Below are 22,290 nucleotides of genomic sequence, written 5' to 3'. Positions count from 1 at the left end.
CTCGCTCGACGTCTGCTTCCATCTGAATCCTGCGAGAGAAAACAAGCAGAGGCTTGACATGTTGGCGAGGTTGTTATACTCACCTGTCAGTTTCCCTCATCTATCTGTTTGTCCTTCTGCCGTCCTGGGAGATTTGAAACCTTCAGAGACCGTCATTATCTCCTCCATCTCATGTCTCCTTCCTCACACACACACACACTTTTTGTCTAAATCCCAAGTCCGGGCAGAGTTGGACATGTCGGCAACAAGAAAGTCACTTGTTAGGTTTCAATCTAATCTCAGCCCTCCAGCCTGTGAGCCTCTGCTGTTTGTTTGCTATCGACTGGCAGCTTTTCACAGGTCAATAATCTCACCTGGTGGCTTCAAGCTGAGTCTACGGCTTTTTATGCCCAGTTATAATGACAGAGGGAAAACCAATATTTACACAGGAGTGACATAAAGCAGCGTGAGTGAGTTTAGTCAAACCTCATTTTGTCACTGTGAAACTTCAGGCTTTCTGTTTACTTTCTACTTTATTACTTTGAGGTTTCTGGAAGATAATTTGTCTTTAATGAAGTTATAAAGATGACACATTGATCTAGAATATGTTACGTTGTGTATTAAAGGTAGAAGGATTAATCAGTCAACACAATTAGCCATCTTTTAATTGTGTAATTATTACAAATGACACATTTTTGTTCCTAGAAACTTGATAAATGTTGCTCTGACACTAAAACCTTCTTTTTTTTAACTGAAAATACTGAATATTACATGGCCACTGGAGAGACAGAACGTTTGTTTTGTTGCAACAACTTTTTCAATTAATTCTTATCATGAAGCAGTTATATTTTGTCAGATGGAAGGAACTTTTTTTTTTATTAATGAATGTGACAAATTCTCACAAAACTAAATGATTAAAATGATTATAATTTTAGATGCTATTACACTAGAAAGACCTGACTTTGAACCAAACATGAGTTAATTAAACAAATCTGATGGTGGTTCAGGTTCAGACAAAGTTATTGATTTGCAGCAAACAACGGCAACAATTATACAAAAGACAGTAAACGTTGACATTTGACACTTTAACGATACAAAGCAACAAACACACAGACGTCAGTGAGGGACAGTGAGATATGATACTGTAACTAAGGCTTTGAAAAATAAAGAAAAATCAAAACATAACATAATCCGTACAAAAATACAACTTTTTATGTCAGCAACATCGCACTACTCACGCTGCTGTAACATTAAACAAGAGTTTACCCGTTAAATAATAAATAATAAATCTTGACGATTGTTGTTAATGTTGGGCTCATGGCTACACGTAGATGAACAGACTACAAGTTAGGGTTAAAAATAAGTGCCAATCAGAGGAGAGCAGTAACAAACATAATATCCAGGCACAGAAAAAAAGAGGCTTAATTCTTGTCCGATGTTAGAAAACGAGAATGAATTCATGATTGGAACTTGTCAAAGGTGTCAGAGGGAGAAGTCGTTCACAGGTGAGACGAGAGTTCAGCTCAGAGAAGAAGAGAAACTGTCGTGGAATAAAAGAAAAAAAAAGTGTAATAAATGTGTAATAGACGAGAGGACGAAGTTAGTCCGTCCACGTCTCTTCACCTTTGACAGTTGCACTGCATCGTGTGAATCCACACACAGATTGGCAGATCTCGTAGTTGTGATCATCGCGGTATCATCATCATTATCATCATCATCATCATCATTACCATCATCTCTGTCATCATCCACAATCTTTTCAGATCAGTTCTTGTAATGAGCTCATAACAGCGTGAGCGTGATTGCACACACACACACACACACACACACGTCAGAGCAGCTGGCATGTGTTTGAGTTTGACATCTTTGTTTTTACGAGACCTCGTCTCCTGCCCTGCATCTCTACTTTCTTTCATCTCTCTCTCTCTTTCTCTCCTAAGTCACAAAGCCTCTCCAGTGTGTCCTGGGTCTTCCTCACCTAATGGGACGTCCCCGGAAAACACCTCACCAGGGAGGCGTCCTAACCAGATGTCACCACCCCTACTTTAAATATGAAACTTTTCTGAATCTAGAACATAATTCCAAAATATTGACTTTATACGCAGACCTGGCACTGACATTCACCAGGGTCCAAACATGGACGTCTGTTAGGTTCTTGAAGACGTTTCGCTTCTTACCCAAAAGACTTCTTCAGTTCTGACCTTGGTGAAGAAGTCCCCGGGTTTTTTTGGGTCACTGACAATTTATTTCTCTTAAATCACCTCATCTGTGCAAGGAAGGTCACTCTGAATGGACATGGCTTGAGATGGCGTCCTCACACCGACAGTCTTCTCTGTCCAAAATACCAACGTTGGCTTCCTTGAAAGAGTTTCTCTTGTCCTTCAGATGCACAGGTGTTGTGCCATGCGTCGGTGGAGATTTTGTGGAGGTTGTGTGAGCACAGGTCTCATGTCTGAGGACAGACTGTGAGAATGCAGCTTAGGAACGTACATTTGGAGCAATACGTCAATGTTAGGACAGATCTTTATACCAGGTCTGAACATCTGTGAGACATTTGAATCCTAAAAATCATCGGAGTCCATCCATGTCTCCGTGGTTCTGTTCCTACAGTTTAAGATTCATGGATTTATGGAGTAATTAAAAGCAACAAGAGGAAAACAGCGCGTGACATCTGGAGACAAAAGTGCACACTCTCGTGAAACGAATACGTCTGCATCTGTTGTGTTTACACTCAGTGGGAGGTGAGGTGGAAATTCCATCTCTCCCTCTGTGACCTCCCCGGTGCAGGCGTCCTGTGGATGGATTGTGTGGTTAAGTATGCCTCGCGCATCGATCCCTCCACGTTAGAGTCCGTGGGCCTGACCGTGGCTCTGAAATTTCAGAAGCGCTGTCGATGTCTTGTGTATCGACGAATCCGCGGTGTTGTCCTTGGTGCTGAAGTGCAGCAGGCCTTAAGTCTGATCTATACTCGCGCCGCTCGCTGCGTCTCGTGCCAGAAACAATATATTTTGGACACAGAGTGTGTGTTTTTTTTTTCTTCTTCTTCTTCTTCTTCTGGTTTTGACGCCTCAAGGTTCGTGATTTGCACGGTGTCATGTCAGTTTTTGAAAACACAAGCTCACAGCCAACGAAAACAACTATTCTGTACATGTTTACATGTGTTACGCAACTAATGAAGCGTGGAAGTGAGCAGTGAAACCCAGTTTGTGTCCCGCAGAGTTAAAACAGAGCTGCTGCGTCGTAAAGTTTGACGACAACGCAATTAAAGCGAAAGCACGTTCTCGCTGTAACACCGTCCTCCTCCTCCTCTTCCTCATCCTCCTCCTCTGCTTCTTCTTCTTCTCAGCAGAAGCTGATAATCTCGTCCTGTGCTGTTACCTCAGCAATTTCATCAACTCCATCCAGTTTCCAAACAAAGAAAAAAAAAATGACAAAGAGTCAACAAGCTGACAGAGGGATGGAGTGAGTGGTTACTATGGACACAACTGAGATTTATCTCTAACGGAAAATCACTGTCTGTTCAAAAAAAGAACGTTCCAACTTAAAGGAAGTTATAAGTTATATATATATATATATATATATATATGCATTAGCATTTTTGACACACTTGAAATCATTCATCCCTGCCATATTTCTGTGATTATTCAGTCGTGTGCGCGTGTTCTGCCCATTTTAAATATATATTCAACCACAGAAGACTCGCGTAATAAAACATCACGCATGTGTTGGAGCCATGTTATTTATTAAAGGAGCAAGAAATCTGCATTACGCTGTATTATTAGTTTGACGTGGCTCATGCGAGCCATGATAATGCGTAGAATATGACTGAATGAGGCTTCAAAGAATTGTGTCAGTGGGTCAGTGTCTGTGAAAAAAGTCAGGTCATTTAGAATAAATCAAACATTATTGGACAGTTTGGCTCATGTCACCTCCGTGGGGGTTAAAATAAAGTGCCTTGCCATTTTCTGGCTGGAGACAAACTCATTTTGTCACTTTGTGTCACTTTTCGCTCGCTGCACCAAAGTCCATTGAGAAAATCACCAATTTTACATCACAGCACGCAGGAGTTGTTCGTCCATTTCTGCTTCTCTTACAATGTCCAAATGTGTGATTCTGTGTCTCTGGTGTTTGGAAACCGTTGCTTAGATGAACCTCAGTGACACAGATGTCCCAGACGAGGCAGCAGTCGACCAGCAGCTCCTGTGTCCACGCCCGCTAAAAACGCAGATTTTATGAGTGGGCTTTGGTGCGGGAGAGTGAGAGTGAGCTGCAGTACATTCAAACTTCTACTTTCCAAGCAAAAAATATATATATATTTCACAGGATATCACAGACTCTTTTAGATCTGATTTCATTGTGTATGTGCATCGTGTATGTGTCCATGCAGGCAACCATGTTGTGTAACCATATCACAGGTGACCTCGTGTCAATATCACTCAGAAAAAAAACATGCACTATGACTTTAAAACAGTGTTCACACAAAGTCATGATGAGAGAAAAAACCTCCCCATCTGTGTGAGCGTGTTGTTTGTGCTGATTCTATAAAAGAAGAGAAAGGCAGTGACCCCATCTCTGCTGTGGTTTCTCACACCTGTCTGTGTCTGTGTGGGTGATGATTATGACTCCACGCCACACCTGCATCACGCCATCACGCCGGGACGACATGTGACATGTCAGTGGTTCAGCGGCGTCAGCTGCTTGCTGTTTTATCTTTATTAATAACGCGTTCATTTACCTTTGCACCGAAGTGAGACCTGCGATTCTGCCGCCCGCGCGTTTCCTTTGAGTTCCTTTCCTAAGTTCTTCTTCTTCTTCTTGTTATTATTAACATCACCGGAACAGGAACTTTTAAGTTTGTGATAACACAGTTGCCATGGCGATTTTACCTCAGTGTGAAGTGAACCATGCGGCGTCTTAGGTAAGAATTCCCGGGGTTATGCTGTGAAATTATCTTATGATAACACATTTCCGATTCTCTGCACCTTGAAAAAAAACCAAAAAAAAAACATTTAAAGCTGCAGAATAAACTGCATTTTGTGTTTTTACAGAAACATTGACTTCATTAAAAAGCATAAAGAAAAATGTTCAGTCTTTTATGTTCAGGAACTCAGAAAAACTGTCCGACATAAGCTGCTGTGATTATATTACCATATCTTTATATTTATATATATATATATATATATATATATATGTACACACACATATGTGTATATATATATATATCTATATATATATATATATAGATATATGTATAGTATATATAAAGGCTCTCTATTCTCCAACCAAGGCCTCACAGTGATTATCTTGTTTCTTACGCGCTGCAGTTCACTCCTCTCCGCGCAGTCATGATTGTCTTCATATTCTCTTTTCTCGCCGGCTGTGGAAATCATTCTGACCTTAATCTACCTCTCCTTCTCCCGCCTCCTGCCTGACCCTTTTATAGAGCGAGCCGCGTCTGACGCCAAAGCGTACAAAAGGTGTTGTCACGGGCAAAACAATGAGCAGACAGGGAGATGTCTCTGTCTGCTCACGCACACACGCACACACAATGCTGCGATTTTATCTGCACCAAACACCAAGCTTAATGTGTTTAGCCGCAGCTGTCTGTATTGATCTGTAAAAGCGTGTAATGAAGAAGCTGGCGATGGTGTCGAGGCTGCCACCGTTAGTTTTACTGTAGTCACAGGTCTGATGATACGTGAAGACACTAATTATACATAACACACACTTAGAGCTGTAGTGTTTCTGCGACCAACGCTGACAAGGCATCTAATCTGTGTTTGTTGTCATGTCGGGGTTTGGATCACGTGTTGCCCCGGCAACGTTACTTTACCGCACACAGGAAGTGATTTGTGCAACAGCAACAGTGTCTTCAAAAAAGTTTCACAGCTTTCTTTAAAATCATATTGTACCATGACTTAAATATCGTGGTAATATTGTACCGTGTCTTAAATATCGTGGTAATATTGTACCGTGACTTAAATATTGTTATAATATCGTACCGTGACTTAAATATCCTGATAATATTGTACTGTGACTTAAATATTGTGATATTTTGTATGTGACTTAAATATTGTGATAATATCGTACCGTGACTTTAATATTGTGATATTTCGTACGTGACTTACATATTGTGATAATATCGTACCGTGACTTAAATATCGTGATAATATTGTACTGTGACTTAAGTATCGTACTGTGACTTAAATATTGTACCGTGACTTAAATATTGTGATATTTCATACGTGACTTAAATATTTTGATAATATCGTACTGTGACTTAAAAATCGTGATATTTCATACGTGACTTAAATATTGTGATAATATCGTACCGTGACTTAAATATCGTGATAATATTGTACTGCGACTTAAGTATCGTACTGTGACTTAAATATCGTACCGTGACTAAAATATCGTGATATTTCATACGTGACTTAAATATTTTGATAATATCGTACTGTGACTTAAAAATCGTGATATTTCATACGTGACTTAAATATTGTGATAATATCGTACCGTGACTTAAAAATCGTGATATTTCATACGTGACTTAAATATCGTGATAATATTGTACTGTGACTTAAATATCGTACTGTGACTTAAATATCGTACCGTGACTTAAATATTGTGATATTTCGTAGGTTACTTAAATATTGTGATCATATCGTACCGTGACTTTAATATCGTGATATTTCGTACGTGACTTACATATTGTGATAATATTGTACTGTGACTTAAATATCGTACTGTGACTTAAATATCGTACTGTGACTTAAATATCGTGATATTTCATACGTGACTTAAATATTGTGATAATATCATATTGTGACTTAAAAATCGTGATATTTCATACGTGACTTAAATATTGTGATAATATCGTACCGTGACTTTAATATCGTGATATTTCATACGTGACTTAAATATTGTGATAATATCGTATTGTGGCTTAAATATTAAGGTGTGGGCTGCATGTCATCGATTTGGGGGCTCACATGTGGCCCGCTGGCCGCCAGTTTGACACCATGTGGCTTAAACACTTGGCCCTGCTCTGCCGCTGTATACACACAAACGCTCCCTCAGGCTGGAAAACGTGCTGTCGTTTCCGTTTCCCGGGACACAGGTGCTTGATTTCACAGATAAAATGGCGACTGAAGCAGAACCAGACTTTAGCCACTTCAGTTAGAATCTCCATCTGCGTCAGTCTGAAGAAATTTGAGCTCATACGCTCGGGTTTCACTTGCCTTCATACCGACGTTTCTGATATTTGTCTCCCTGCACCAAATCCCATGAAGAAAATGAGCGATTTTACGTCAGAGCTCGCAGCAGCAGTTGATCCACGGCTGGCTCCGTGAACGACTCCAAACATGACGTCCTTGTGACGTCTGTGAAAATCCTTCATTTGGGTTCAAACAGCTGATAAAAACCGGCCAAACACGGCAGCAGTGAACCAGCGGCTCCTGCGTCGCCGTGAGCTAAAAACGCCGATTTTCTCAATGAGGTTTGGTGTCGTTGACTTCCAAGAGATGTTGGAAATATGAGGCTCATTTTCACGTGAAGAGAAGAAAACAAACAACTCCGCAGCCACAGTGAAGTGGAATATAAATCCAGTATTAAGATGTAAACAGATATATAGCACTTTAATCAGATGGAAACAGAGCACACAAATTGAAACAATATTTTTTTCTCTCCTTCTTTTTCATGGTTATCTCATTGCGCGCTGCTTTAATTGGCAGGAAACTGCTGCACTACATTGCCTCAGATAGTATCTTATTAATTTCCTCTCCAAACAGAAACAGTGTACAGTGCAGGGGGCGACTGAGCAGGGAAAAAAGAAATTACAGCTTCATCCGTTATTACAGTGGAGTTACTTTCTTTTTTCTGTCAGAAGTAAACTTAAGTGAACTTGTGTATGGATTTGGATCATTTTGAAACGGAGAGAAGATGCAGATCATGTGACTTTCCTGAGACTTTTTTTTTTCTTGCCGTCATCGTCAGTATTAAGAACAGTAAACGTCGCTCGCTATGCCGTGATTTTTGAACTTAAAGTAAAGTTAGACTGATTAAAGCCACAGCCTACATTTGAAGAACTGGATGAGATGTTCGTAACATAAACTTCCTGACTTACTTTGAGCCGTAACTCCTTACTCCACTTGTCTTTCACATAACATGAATTATCTTTTATCATTGAAGCATTGGTTATTGGTTTCCTCGTATGTTCTACTGTTCATTCATCGTGTTTGAGTGTGAAGCTCAAAAATCTTTGTTTTTCCCTCTTTAAGACTTTTTCTGGCTTAAACACGTGTTTTTGGACTCCATGGAGACCAAAACCTGGTCCGAGTGAGGCAGACCCTCATTTCGGAAGAACTGGTTACATTTTGGACTAAGATTGAGATGGGGGTTGGGTTAACTTGAAGGTTAGATATTAACCGGTTATGGTTAAGGTTAGTGAGCAGTCTTTGTTTAGTCTGTTCAAACGAATGGAAGTCAGTGCAGAGTCCTGAGAAGAATAGATACACAAACCTGTGTGTGTGTGTGTGTGTGTGAGTGTGTGTTCTCATGCAAGTGTTTGAAGATAATTTAATTGAAAGTTGAAAGTGTGTATTGTGTGTGTGCTGTGCCAAATTCCATAGTGTGCAGAAGGGATCTCTGTGTGTGTGTGTGTGTGTGTGTGTGTGAGACTCTGTTTAAAGGTAACATAACAATGTGTGCTATCCAACAGTGAGTGCTCATGTGTGTTGTCCTTATCTCCTCTCACACACTTTATCCCTGGGCTACTTAGACTGCCGTCCTGCTGCTCGACACACACACACACACACACACACACACACACACACACGTGTACACAAACACACCGTCAGATTCAACAGTAGATTCATGGCTGTGTCTGAAATGATGATTATTAAGACCACAGAGGAAACAGAGGATCAAGACGAGGACGAAGAGCTCAGCAGTTTCAGACACAAACGTGTGTGTGTGTGTGTGTGTGTGTGTGTGTGTGTGTGTAATTTAAACTGGTAAAAGTTACCCGTGTACAGAATATTTCATCAGAATCACACGGCGTCTTGTCATGTTTTTGACATGGTGTCCGTGTTTTATCCGCGTAGAGACGGCGTTTGTGGAGCCGTGAAGCGTCTTCCTCTTCTTGTTTGTTTGGCCTTGTTTTCCTTCCTTCGTCGCTTCGGTGTTCTTCATTCTGTCTCCGTTTTTTTTGATTGTATACGTTGTAATTCACACTCGGCAGATCTACTACAGCATTTAATGTCGTTTTGGGGGGTTTCCTATATGCAGGAAGCCGGGGGAAAGCAAAGCTGTTCAGTCAAGGTTGGGCCGCAGGAACTTCAAATTATATCGCGATATTCCGTCATGATAGCGTAATATTCAGAAATATTTGTGACAGTATTTGTATTTCACAGATTTTCAAAATAAAAGTGTTGATATGGAACAATACATCAGCAAAGTGAAGCAAAATGAACCTATTAATAAGTGGTGGGCTGAAGAGGATGCGGAACGTAGAAATCTTTCATTCATTCATTCATTCATTCATTCATTCATTCATATTTATATTTGCACCTGTTGGATCGCAGGCGCAGGTCAGTTAGGAAACTCTCTCTGATGAATAATGAGCATTTGATCACAGAGTAAAAAAAAATCAACTCCGACACCTAAAGGTTAACGGCTCCAAATACACACACACACACACAGCCACAGTGTGTGTGTGTGTGTGTTGTACAGTAGATGCACAACACACACACAGTGTGTGTGTGTGTGTGTGCAGCGTGTCAGCTTGACAAAGCAGTTGTAAAGCTAAGCCCAGCTGACTCCCTCCCTCTCAGTCCACCACAATACAGAAATCCATAATTCAACTGTCACTGCTGTACCCCACAGCCAAATGTGTGTGTGTGTGTGTGTGTGTGTGTGTGTGTTCATTGTTTTCTAACAGCTCTCTCTCTCTCTCTCTCTCTCTCTCTCCAGGTAAATCCCTGCCCGCCTTCTCACCTGCTCTATAAGTAAGAAAATCAATACCTGTGATCTGTTTCTTCCCTCTCGCAGCCTTGTGTGTGCCAGCTCTCTGTGGCTTCACACACACACACACACACACACACACACAGAGTCTTCATTAATTGCAGAATGCTGCAGTCTGCAGTCGTTTTGGGTTCTGAGGATCGAGTCGACTACTCATAGGTGTGTTTGTTTGAATTTAAAGTAAAAAAATAGCCTTAGAATAAGCCTTTTATGGACTTAAGGTAAGGGCGTTAATGTTTCTACAGAAGCCTGAATGGACAAACCACCTGGTGCGTTTGCTTGTCGCATTTTGAAGCCGATGCTAAATGTACAAATGAAAAAGAACAACATTATTTTCTTCATCTGAAAATGCCCTTTTCTTGTAATCTGCCCTCTCACCATTAGATGTCAGTAATTATTACAAACTGGACCTTTAGGGATTGTATTTTGTCTTGTTTGGGTTAAGCGACAGAAAGTCGCTAGATTTGCCGCTAGTTGCTTTTTTGAAAGAAACCAAACGTTACGTACTGTAAGTCTGTAAAGTTGCTCAATATAGCGTCTTTGTCTTTCTTTATGTCCCTTTCTTTCCCCTGGCTCGGTTCATTCTGTCTCCGTTTCTGCGATCGTAAACTCTTTTTGCAGCGCCACCTACAGGCCTGGTATATGTACTACAGCGTTTTAGTGTGGATGGAGACATTTCCTGAAACTTTTTCCAAACCGGCAAAATAAAAAAGATAATTTAGTTCCGTTTACGAACCTTAACGTTGTGGCTCATCAGTAAAAATATCTGTGTGATTTTAGACTTTAAAAGGTTTAGTCGCGTTCTGACCGGTGTTTATGTGACTGGTGTCTGGCCTTTACGTTCATGACATGGAAATGAATCAGAAATGGAAAAAAAAAGACACTTGACATTTGGAGTGTGATGTGGGATATTTCTGTCTTTATAAATATACGCTGTGTATGTCGCACTGTGCTCCTCTGCCACTCATTTGCCACTTGTGCTGCCTCTCATCCACTCTGTCGTCCTGGAACTCCCTCCTCATCAGCTCTGTCTCGCTCACCTGTGCCGCCTGCTGCGTCTCACCAGCAATCAAGACTCTGTAAAAGCTTTTCTTTTTCCTCTCGACTGTTCTCTGCTTCTACTTTGTTCCATTTATATCGTGGGTCTGAGCTGGAAATACCAGTCGATAGCGACGCTCTTTACCAGACGTCTCAAACTCGCGGCCCGTGGGCCACATGTGGCCCTCAAACTGATTTCATGCAGCCCGCCACACAATATCAATATAATCAGTTATTTCTGTCCATCACGCCAATTGTGATTGTGATGGAATATTGTGATGATGATTCTGAGCTCATATCGCCCACTCTTCCTGAACTGTTGTTTTTCCCCAAATAATTAGATTTGTTTCCCCAAAAAAGTAGATTTTTTCCCCCAAAAATTAGATTTTTTTCCCCCCCAAAAAACTGAAATGTTATAATAGTGTTTTTATTCACAGTGTATATGTACAAATTAAATTGTTCTCTATCGCCAAGCAAATATCACACAGCGAGCATCTGTTTGTCTGCGGACTTCATCACAAAATCCACCCAGAAAGAGGCTCCGCTGTCGTGTTTGTTTGTTTCTGCAACGCTGTCAATCAAAAACCTGGCTCCGCCCTTTCAGACAGTCCCTCCAATCATCATGGAGGAACGCATCACACAGAAGCCCAGCGTCTGCGCTCCCGCCCACTGCTTCATTGTCTCCCAGAGAAGCTGAGCTTCCGTGGAAGTGGTTTTAATGCGGCGGCTGATTCTGAAAGAAGCAGTGACACGTTGTGGTCGCCTTCTGTCGCACTTTTAGTACTTAAATGTGAAAACAACACGGAGCATATTTGACTTTGACATTTTAGAGGAAGCTGAGCTTCACTTACTGTCAAAGAAAAATCAACACTGGTCTGTACGAGTGGCGGCCATCTTGTAGTCCTGCATTGGGGTATGTGAGTTTGTTCCAACTTTTGCTCCATCAGCCATTCACTCTCACATTCACACTTATTGTGTTCATTTAACCTCTTTTTTTGGACTGTGAGAGGAAACCGGAGAACCCGGACACACGAGGAGAACTTGCTTTTGTTAGACCAGTGGTTCTAAAACTTGTTATACCAAGAACTACCCGAGGAAATGCTGCTCTCTCTTAGTTACACCATTATCACCATTATTTTTTTTGATATTTCTTTCATTTTCTACGCATGCTGGCCACCAGAGGAAGCTCACGTACCACTGGTGGTACACATGCCACAGTTTGAGAACCTTAGGGTTGGACTGTACGGTTATTGCACTGAGTTTTAGTTTCTTAGAACAGCATGTCTAACAAAATGAAGTTGTGATACTGAACAATGATGAGTTGAAACATCTTGACTTTCCTTCTTCACTCACTTCTCTGTTATATTTAATAAACAAATATGTGTGTATTAATGATGTCTCTCACAAGCTGCTCGAGCGTTCTGATAAACAGCAACACCTGTTGCACCGCGCCGGCAATTAGCCTCGTTTCCTGCTGCAGGAGAGAGAGAGAGAGAGAGAGGGAGAGAGAGAGAGAGAGAGAGAGAGAGAGGGAGAGAGGGAGAGAGGGAGAGAGAGATTTAGGAGCTTAAGAGTGCAGAGATGTAGTTTAGGTGAATTTTTCCTTCCACAAACCTCTGCCCTTTCCTCTTTTTTTTTTCTTTTAACGGCAGCGTTTTATAGACGTGTAAAATGGAGACAAGCCTTTAAACGTCCGACACTTACACGACGCTGAACTTTAGCCGCCGACGATCTAAAGACTCTTCACGGGTTTGTGCAGGTGACGCGACAAAAGCAACACAACGGGGGGGGGAAACACGTTATAAGAACCAAACGTAAGAGTGGATCTTTTTAAAAGGCTTTTTTATGGTTGGATGTTTGGATGGATTCTGTCAAAAAACATGAGGTCAGACAGAGGTTGAAACTAAAACCTTGAATACTACTGGAATTTTGTTATTTTTCAACCTTTCAGTGACAATAATCAAACCTTTATTCCATTTATTTTCCAACTTTGTTTATTTTGTTTTTTGTACCTATATTTCAGTCTCAGTTCTTTTTGTTCAAACTTTGATTCAACATGTCAAACATTACATACATTCTATAGGTTTAGTCTAGTTTGTTTATATATATTCAAACTTTCATGTTCATCTTTCAGTTTTTTAAACTTTTAGTCACTTTATTAAAACTGTCATTCCATATTTTTGTTCAATACGTTGAAACTTTTCTCATACTTTAAATACAACCACACGTTGTGTTGTAACTACAGTATAATGTCAAATGAACTGTGTTCCTTCTCCATCTGTAAACAGACAACTTTGAAAAACCTGAACTATTCCTTTAACCCCATGTTTGCTCCTGAAGACTCCTGCAGGCAAACATAAAATAGAAATGTGTAAATGTGACGGATAAACCTCTAGTTTACCTCTAGTTTACCTCTAGTTTACCTCTAGTTATCTCCATCATCAATTAATCTGTTGGTTATTTTCTTGATTCATGGATTATTTTGTCCATAAATTGCCAGAAAATGTTTGAAACAAGACTAATTTTCTTTGTTTTTTTGCTCTGTGTGACAAAGGAACAAACAAAGGGAGACTATTCAAATCTGAATTTGCAAACAAAACACTGGTTTTTAATTTAGTCATTGATGAATAATCTGTTGCATTTCTGAACAGGAAAAAAAACACTTTAATTTTGACCTTTAATTGAATTTATTGTTTATTTATTCAAACTTGGTTTATACTGAAAAATCAGGAGTCACTTATATATATATACATATACAGTATATTAAATCATGACAAAATCAGTTAATTACGGGAGAATATTAGGGCCACATGTAATAAAAATAAAATAAAACAGAATGAATTCTGAGATTAAAGTTAAATAATTCTGTTATGTGGCTTAAAACTCTTCAGTAGTAAATGACTCAGAGGCAAAAACATCTGGTTGTGGATGTTTTTCCTTTAGCACTTTTAATCATTCCATTAAAAACAAATGCTCACTGTATGATTTTGTATATTTTACCTAGATTTTTTTTAGGCTGATCTTATTATAAATGATGATTGAAGTTTCTTAGTTTAATCTATGCCCTAATCTGTATGTAGTGTTGCCTGTCAGATAATCTGAGGGAGTTTTTTTATTCTTGGTTGGAGAATCTTTGAGAGCCAATTATAACACACACACACACACACACACACACACACACAGGGTCTGTATTTATTAGCTGGTTAATGCCAGATCAATGTCATTGATGGCTTCTCTCACTTCATCATACGCTGTCAATACGAAACACACACACACACACACACACACACACACAGTGATCATAAAGCGCTGCAGAAGTGATGACGGTCCTCACGGAGAAGCTTATTGATTAAATCATTACACCACTAATTGACCGAAGGCATTGATTTGAGCTCAACTCACCTTTAAACACACACACACAGTTCATTTTTTATATTATGTGTTTTTATTATTATCCATTATATTTATATTAGTCCCATCACTTCTTTATGACACACACACACACACACATCATCACCATCACCCTCCTCATCATCATCATCACGGCCACACTTCAAACACTCATTAATGCTTAATGAACGCGGTGAGAATGATGAAACTGATTGATTATCATTTATTAGCTCCTCTGTGGGAAGGTGAGAATGGCCTTTTGTTAACTGATTACATCGTGATAAATAAGTAATTGGATCGGTGGCACTCAAGACGACTTCCTTGAGGAAGTCGTCTTGAGTGCCACCTGATCCAATTACTTATTTATCACGATGTCACCCTTGAGTGCCGCCTGATTGCACTTTTCTTTTTCTCTTTAATGATCTTTAAAAAAAAAATAGAAGAGACTAGAAAAGAAAAATGTGTTGCTTATAGGTGATTGACATTTCATCCTCTTAACTGAACCTTTCACACGGCTTAGAATTCAAATATTTGAAGTGTTTGTTTGTGACAGGAAACAGTATTAGTGACTTCAGACTTCAAGATTAAAGTCGTAAATTTGCGACTTTAATCTCGTAAATTTATGACTTAATTCTCTGTAGAGAATAAAGTTGTAAATGTACGACTTTATTCTTATAAATTTAAAAATAAATAAAGGCGATACGATGTGTGAAGTCACAGGAAGAGACGTCCGCCACAAGAATCAAGCCGAACAATGCCGAACTGTAGATGAGTTAAAAAGACTTTACAATCCTAAAGAACGTGGGTTAATCTCCAACAATTACCAGGGAAACGTCTAAAATCTCAGTATTTAACAGAGGAGTCTGGTGTTTCAGTCCAGTGACCGTGTCACACGGAGTCTGTGCTCCGGTCATGGAAACCGCGTACAAACCTGTTTGGGATCCATGTTATCAGCCTGAATTGAAGCCTTTATGGGGCCCATACTGACTGGGTACCACTACAGGGGCGGGCTCATGTACCACCGGTGCCACAGTTTGAGAACCATGGTTGTGTCGGAAATATAGACTGATGACGAGATGAAAGTGAAAGTGGGAAAACAAAAGAAACACAGTCAGGAAGTGACTGCATTTCAGAAGGATTTCCTCTTCTCTTTCTTTTCAAATTTGTGGGATTTTTAACCTAAATATACGTAACCTTTACAGCAGTTTTCTGACTCAGACGCTCTAAACGTGACATGAACAGATGTGATGTGACGTGTAGCCGTAGTTTCACTGACGAATCCTGTCTCACCTTTCCCTTTTTCCTTTTTTTTTATCACTGATGTTTCTGCAAAAGCAGGAGCGTTTGAAAAGCCCTTTAATGTTTGACATTTAAACAGACTATCATTTTTGTTTTATCTGGATACACACACACACACACACTCACACGTGCAGTCCTTCTTACTCCACACTTACATCCTTTCATTCAGACCTAACTTTAACCAGGGCATCAACAATGAGCTTCTGCCTCATTAGGACCAGACTTTGGTCTCACTGAAGACCACACTGGATTTGACAAATGCAGTAAAACTTCTTTAGAGTACAAACCCTCTTCAGAGCCCGTAACTTAAGACCAAGTCCAACCTTTAAACGGTCATTTAAAGACGTAACAAAGTGCCTGAAGTTCTCCACGACACACACACGCGCGCGCCATGTTTCCATGACGATGGATTCCCAAACTTAAAGTTTGTGCCCGCAGCCACAGAAAGACACACACACACACACACACACACACACAAGCTCGTTGAAGTGAAAGGTAACGTTTCACATGTTCTGTGAAAGGAAAAGAAAGAGGGGGAAAACAAGACCTGTGCAGCTGATGTTCATTTACAACGCACGCCATGTTTTCATCAAAGTGTCTTCAGAGACAACTCGGGTTACACCAGGACACAAAGCACACACACACTCACAGGCTCATAAAGAGATAAAACACACACACTCACACACACTCACCCACACACTCACACCTGTTGATGCTCCGGTGTTGAGCGGCTCCTAGTTTGGACCAACGGTGCAATGCCGTACACGGCAGGTGGCCAATTAGCAGCAGCCTGAGGCGGGACCTCCTGCTGAGTTTATAGCTCCTGACCAATTAGATGGCTTGATTTATAGGAGCAACGATTATCGGCACTCGCACAGCTACACACACACACACACACACACACACTTTGAGCTCTCAAGCACAGGTACGCATTGTGGAGAACAGTATAAATAAACACAAATTTAATAGAGACATAAACGCGCACAAAAACGCTCACGCGCACACACACACACACACAGCCCCCCCCCCCACCCCCCGTTTATACACTATAATAATCAGCAATTACAACTTTTATTGGAATCATTCATACGTCAACGCAGCTGAAAGTCGCTGCGTCAGCGGAGTTGGGAGTTTTTGGCCCAGTGGCCACATGTGGTACTGCAGGAAAAAACAAGCATTCAAGCATTTTCAGCTTTTATTTGAACATTTATTTGTCGTTATTGCTCTCAACTCGACTATTATATCCTTTATTTCCCTAAACTTTATTACTTTACCACCTCTTGTGCTTTTATTTAGAAGTATTTATACCCCCGGGTTTCTCGCGTCTGCCTGCGCTGTGTTTTTTTGCTTTTTTATGTTTACATAGAGGAATATTGTGCAAAAATAACTATGATATAAACAAATCAAACCTTTGTACCATCATTTATACAGAGCTGTGGGGGGGAAGTACTGTTTGCAGTGTTTTTCATTAACTGTTCGACTTAAGTTTTTTACTGCAGATCTGTGTCTGAGGGAATCAATTTGACTTGCAGGCCTTTATGAAAATATGCTTTGCCACAAGGATGAATGGTGAATTCAGGTGTAGCTCACACAGTGACATGCTCATAAAAATGGATTTACTCTGAAATTGGATGATGGGGGTGACAGGTAATCCTCTTCACTATGTGTGTGTGTGTGTGTGTCTGAATCACTTCACAGACTCCTAATAAATAGTTGAGTATATTGCATTATTAACCATAGAGTATGTGTCTCCGCGAGGTTTATAGCACTTATAGGGTAGAGCCAAGCATTTGAGCACAATTGAAATTTATAGTCTTCCATCATAGGAGGTGAAACACATGCTTTTGGGAATACAACAAACAAACGAGTGCTGAAAAACTGGAGAAGTGAAGGAGCCTGGAGGCCGATCAGCCCAGAAATCCACTCAGTCTCCTTTTCTTTCAGTATATTATAAGATTTGAACTTGAAGAGCATTTTATGGCACCTTTGCATTATATAGTTCTGCATGAAACTGCCGTGATGTGGTCTTCAGCCGCTGGTGTCAGATCTGAAGCTGCTGAGATCTTTTGTTTGGGAGTGACCAGGATGGACAGGATTAGAGAGGAGAGATGGTGATTATATTGGACAAAGGATGGGCCATGCATGTTCTGAAGGAGGACATGAGGACAGCGGGTGTATCAGAAGAGGACACAAGATGGAGGCAGATGATCTGCTGTGGTGACACCTGAATGGAGAAAGAAAAAGAAGAAGTTGTGCCCCAGTAGGCGACCCAATCCTTGTTTCTTGGTGAGACTGAGGAGAATGTTATGAAGTGCCCTTGTTGGGATGATGGAAGTTGGACAACCTTCAGTTCCCAGACACCTGTGCAGATCCTAGAGTCTGTTAGAAGACGTTATTTGTGGTGGATGAAGCAGATGAGAAGACATCCTATAGACCTGCTCTCGGCACAGATCTCACGCCCACATTTTCTGCCTCTCAATCCCATTCAGCAGCCTCACTTTCACTGTGGCTTCTTTTTTGTCAGATGTTGGTGTTTTGGTAGATCAGAGGACGCCTTGCGCTGCACATCCTAACACGTGTGTAAACCCTGGAGGCTAAAGGGGTTTGTGATGGTCTGAATGTGCGCGTGGGTAAAACATGGCGACCTCAAAAAAAGAAATAAAACTCTCCTGGTAAGACTTGACAACTGCTTGGTACTTGTGTGTGTGTGTGTGTGTGTGTGTGTGTGTGTCCACGGACGTGTTTGTGTGTGTGCAGGCCTCATTAAAGAGCCTCTTGTCAAGGGTTCTGTAGAAAAAGTGAGTGGTCTCGGCCCGGATGTTTGTTTCAGTCAGTTGCACAGATGAAATGTCAGTTCCTTTTTTCCGTGTACCACTCTTATCTTTGATTACAAAGTCCGACTACACTTCATCCCCTCTTCTCGGATTATAACCTTCGTTCTAATCCATGTTTGCCCTCTGTCTCTTTCTCTTATTTTCCGCATTGTTCCATTGTTCTTCCTTTCCCTCTTTCTCCCTGTTTCACCCCCATATCCTTCAGACTCTTCTCTTTATTGTCTCTGCAGAAGCTCCTCTTGTTCCCACTTCTTAAACATCATGACAGTATGCTTCACTTTTTGTTGAGATTTACAAACTTTAACTTTTGTGTAAATAATTTGTCCTATTTGTTGAAAAGGGATCGCAGTATAAATGTATCATTAATAGTTACAGCCGTCTTAGTCATATTAGCTGCATATATAGATTTCGTGGCTAAAACTAACTGCTGTATCAATCTATTGTGTCCTATATCTGAGCTATTTATATATACAGTATTCTCCTTTCTTCTCACATTGCTGGGAAGACGATTTGGTTTTTGTTGTCATACTGCTGCGCTGGTTGTTTTAAAGCAGAACTGTGCAGGATTTTTACCCTAATTTAACAGTGTCGTTGTCGTTGTGACGTTGCTACTGTCTGTTAGCGGAAAATTAGCCTTGCAAGATCAGGGCCGCTTAGATCCGGAGTCCTCAGTATGAGAAGGTCTTGTGAAGTCTCAGGTTTGACAAGAAACACAAATTGCTGCAGGCCATAGTATACGCCTAGTATACGCCTAGCCAAGTAGGCGGGGGTGTGCGCCCTCACTGATGGCGTTATTTTAGACGTTCATCACAGCAGAGCCGGCGAAAAAAGATAGATCTTCAAAGTTGAGTTCTGCTCGTGTGGGTTGTAAACGCTCACGTTTAGCCCATGGTACCCTACCTGACGGAAGCCACCGAGTTGCATCGGTTGAGTTTGAAGTGTTGGTCCGGTCGTTCTTCGGTCATCCTGATTGGTTTGTTCTCTTTCCCGGGATCCCTAAAAGTTGGGCCGTCAATCAAATCTTGCTCGCTCTCAGAAACGACCAATCACAATAGAGCCAGTCCTCCCTGGGTTCCCTCCCCCATGTCGTATGTAAACCCACGCGAGCAGAAGTCAACTTCGAGAGAGCACAGTGGTTTTCGAGGGCACTTCTCCCTCTAGTGGCTGCTTTGCTCGCTGCTTAAAGATTCCACCCCCTCTCGCGTACTTGTGATATATCTACGCGTGTGGTATAATATTTCGCCCGCATTCACATTGCTTTTCGCTCGACTGAGTTTTGGCACGGTTGTGTCGCCGTAAAGTTCCTCTTTAAAACTTCATGAGTCGTATTTCCTGAACAAAACAAACAAAAACACGGCAATCACAGGTGGCAGACCTCACCACCATTCACGCAACAAGCCTCTGTCGGCCTCTGTTGGTCATATTGGTAAGTGCAAGTGCAGATACACAAACAGAAAGACAGACAGACGGACAGAGCCACAAAAATAATACTGAAGTTTAAGTTTAAGTAAGAAGTAAACAAAGTTTTACATCCATCATTTCTCACTGAAAGCTGTGTCGCAGCTGTGTTTGTCACGAATGTACTCAATTTATGTCTCGCCTCATAAAACAGTCACTGTTTGTTTCCATGTTTTAAATTTGACCAAAAATAAAAATGTCACAGTGTACGAGGAATCTTTAATAACCAGCACAAACACGTGTAAATGATTCTCACGATCAAACTATTCATACCTTCTCACCCCCGTCCAAATATCAGTATCATTGATTTCCTCTTGTTTTTGTTTTGTAATGTAATCATTGCTCATCCTCATACAGAGATACAGTAATGCAGTCGTGATGAGCTTATCTTTATTCTGTGTGCTTCTTCCCGTAGAGCTGTGTGAGACGAACTGCAAATTGCAAAATGGGCAATTTCTTATGTTTTGCCAGCCTTACCGCACACACACACACACACACACACACACACACACAGAAATGTTTAGTGTTTCTCCGAGTTCAGACACCAGCTAACGACCTGAGCGCACAAACAGAGGCAGAGTACAGCAGCTCCTCGTCTGTCTGCCTGTGGAGACGTTAACTAAAGCTCAGAGTGAAAGTTTTCAGAGACGGAGTCGGATCGTTAAGACTGTCTGGATGCAACAGAGTCACTAAATATGTTATCACTCAGCCTCTGGAGCAGATTGATCTAAATCAACCCCGTTACATTAGATCTAATCACCTTTTTGTACAAAAAATAAGAAACTTTTTTCTTTTTAACTGCTCGTTAAAAAGTGCTTGCATTTCCAGGTTCGCACTTGTACTTGAAGGCTTTTGGAAGTTTTTGAAAATCAGCCTGAATAGACACGGGTCATTGAAAGTGCTTGAGTCCAACATAATTCACATTATTTAAATACACTACTACACTACTGTGACGACTACTATTACTATTCTACTACTACGTCTGCTGGTTGCCAATTGTGGCTCAGTGGTAGAGCTAATACTTGCAGTACTACAACTCTAGCTAAAACTCCAGCTTGTAATCCTACTACAATTCCAGTACCACTACTAGTACTTGAACTACTACTACTATTACTACTTACACTACCACTACTACACTACTGTGACTACAATTACTATAATTCTACCGCTACTACTACTGGTGGTGGGCAACAGTGGATCAGTGGTAGAGCTAATACTTGCACTACCTCGACTACACATACAGTACTACTACTACTACTACTAAAACTACTGCTTGTACTCCTACTACACTCCCAGTACTGTCTCACTCCGCCCCTTGACGTGAGATTCCATGCAGAACAATGAGCGAGTAAAGTTAAAACAAGACAGAGCAAATGACGACGTGATGCCTGGGAAATGGAAATTCCAACATCGCTGTCTCACCAAAGACAAATTACAAAAGACTGACTGTGACCCAAGATCCCAAGAACAATCACGGCATCACGGACGACCCACCCATCTTAAGCTGTGTCGGCACATTCTAGTCCTTGAATTTGAGGGAATTGGTCTTGGGATGTCCTTGAATTTGGTGTCAACCAATGTGTGGGGACCCTGCTTTCAGATTCCTGCCTTAGTTCTTATTCATACAGTGGCTTTACACAAACACATGACTTCACACATGCTTAAAAATCACTTGCACAGTTTGCATCAGGCTGAATTACCATATGTGCCCTCTTTTTGTAAATAAACCACACCATGTGTTCGCTCCCATATTGCGCGGGGAATAATGTCTAAAATGGACTCTAGCATTTTTAGCCCATCTGTGCGTAATTTACTGTTTTTACAAACGAACACGGAACAAGTTGGTGACCAAAGCCGCGGCTCATTTTCATTAACCTTTTACTTTTCCCTCACTTATTTCTGTATTCACTGCTGTACTTTCACAAACGCTCATATGCTGACACAAAAAAAAATCATAAATCACTGCCACGTGTTTGTGCAGTTTTCCATCTATTGTAATCTTGCCCATTCATATCAGATGGTGGTCATTTTTGAATAAATCACCCAAAATAAAACAGCCATTTTATTGTTGGCAGACACAATGCTTTTTGTTTCATTAAGTTTATTTCAATCCAAATATCATTTATTTATTAGTCATAAAATATTCATACTGTCTTCTTGCTAATGTCATTGAGCTTAAGTTTCCTTCAGTCAGACAGAAAAAGATGATTTTTTTTGGACCACTTCCTGTGGTCTTCCATAGAGGGGTTACGTGATGTTACATTGTAAC

At 40.8% G+C, this 22,290-nt stretch overlaps 1 protein-coding gene across 2 annotated transcripts in view; it reads left to right on the top strand.

The window, feature by feature from the left end:
- The window catches only part of LOC131467035 (teneurin-3), a 566,025-nt gene that overhangs the window by 122,607 nt on the left and 421,128 nt on the right, over positions 1–22,290 (top strand). For both annotated transcript variants that reach the window (XM_058640717.1, XM_058640715.1), the window contains exon 5: positions 9,952–9,986. The gene's annotated coding sequence lies outside the window, so the exon portion shown is untranslated. The remainder of the gene's footprint in view (positions 1–9,951; positions 9,987–22,290) is intronic.

This window comes from Solea solea, chromosome 10 (genome assembly GCF_958295425.1).
Source record: "Solea solea chromosome 10, fSolSol10.1, whole genome shotgun sequence".
Taxonomy (NCBI): domain Eukaryota; kingdom Metazoa; phylum Chordata; class Actinopteri; order Pleuronectiformes; family Soleidae; genus Solea; species Solea solea.
The sequence above is the reverse complement of the archived record's forward strand: the minus strand, read 5'-3'. Positions and strand labels throughout refer to the sequence as shown.